Source organism: Alosa alosa, chromosome 12 (genome assembly GCF_017589495.1).
Source record: "Alosa alosa isolate M-15738 ecotype Scorff River chromosome 12, AALO_Geno_1.1, whole genome shotgun sequence".
In the NCBI taxonomy this organism is placed as follows: domain Eukaryota; kingdom Metazoa; phylum Chordata; class Actinopteri; order Clupeiformes; family Clupeidae; genus Alosa; species Alosa alosa.
The window spans coordinates 9,990,509-9,991,823 of NC_063200.1; positions in this window are offsets into that span (position 1 = coordinate 9,990,509).

The following is a 1,315-nucleotide window of genomic DNA, read 5'->3' on the forward strand; positions in this document are numbered from 1 at the left end:
TGACTGAAAAGTTGAGCACTTTGTAGGGGCAACAGCATTGCCAGTGGAGTTAAGCAGTCCCCAGGACAACAGCACTGACAGTGGAGTTAAGCAGTCCCCAGGACAACAGCATTGACAGTAAGCAGTCCCCAGGACAACAGCACTGACAGTAAGCAGTCCCAAGGACAACAGCACTGACAGTAAGCAGTCCCCAGGACGACTGATGCTTCTGTAGGAGGTGTGCCAGACGACCTCACACAGCTGGACTGCTTCCTATTGGTCTGTGGACATCTAACGAGGCTAACCTTATTATGGGATGGCTAAAGAGAAGGGCAAAAGAGCAGCAAAGTGTGTGTGATGACTGGACTGATAGCTTGTGATGGGCAGTGCAGCGTCCTGCGGCTTCGCTTGCTGAATGCTGCATATTGGGTATTTTGGGATGAGTGGACACGTTTGTCTTGGCTCAGCTTGGCTCGGGCAGGCGGGGATGTGGGGTCGGCGTTCTCTCTGTCTGTGGAGCTCCGAGGAACGCTGCCTTCTAGGGCTTTCCGGGGGGAAGATGCTTGGCCGAGACTCAGAAGCACTCGCTTGCTCCGCTGCTGATGAATAATTTATATGGATGCTGTGTTGAACACAGTGCAGTTTCTGTTTCACAGGGACACACACAGGCGCGCACACACACACACACACACACACACACACAAACACAAACACACACACACACACACACACACACACACACACACACACACACACACACACACACACACACACACACAAACAAATTCCCACATCTCTCTCTCTCTCTCTCTCTCACACACACACACACACTCACACACATTCCAGGAGAAAATTCTCAAAGGTAGAGTTAGTGAATACATTCAAAGATCTGAAGCTTTAATGGCAGATACTGAATGTACACACAGTACTAGTGTTAATTACTGTGCTACACTGTACACACACACACACACACACACACACACACACTACAGGAAATCCAATGCAGCAGTTTGGGTTTCCCGTGAACCTGCACACCAGTAAAACAGCTGGGAAAGGCTGTCGCAAATCCCTCGAACAGGTGGTCAATCAGAGATTTCAAACGAACGTGTCACAATGTAGCAGCGCTGTTTTCCCTTGATGAAAGTGAAACCATGAGTTTACCCACATCTCAACTTTGGCCAAAGTTTTCAGAAATAATCGTTTTCAGTGATAAAACCTCTAAAAACTATTAAATAATATGCATTTTTCATATGGGGTCTTAAAAGCCATGTCTCCTTCTAGCCACAGCGTTTTTGTTGCAAACATACAGTAGGCATAATCTAAGCATGCTCAGATG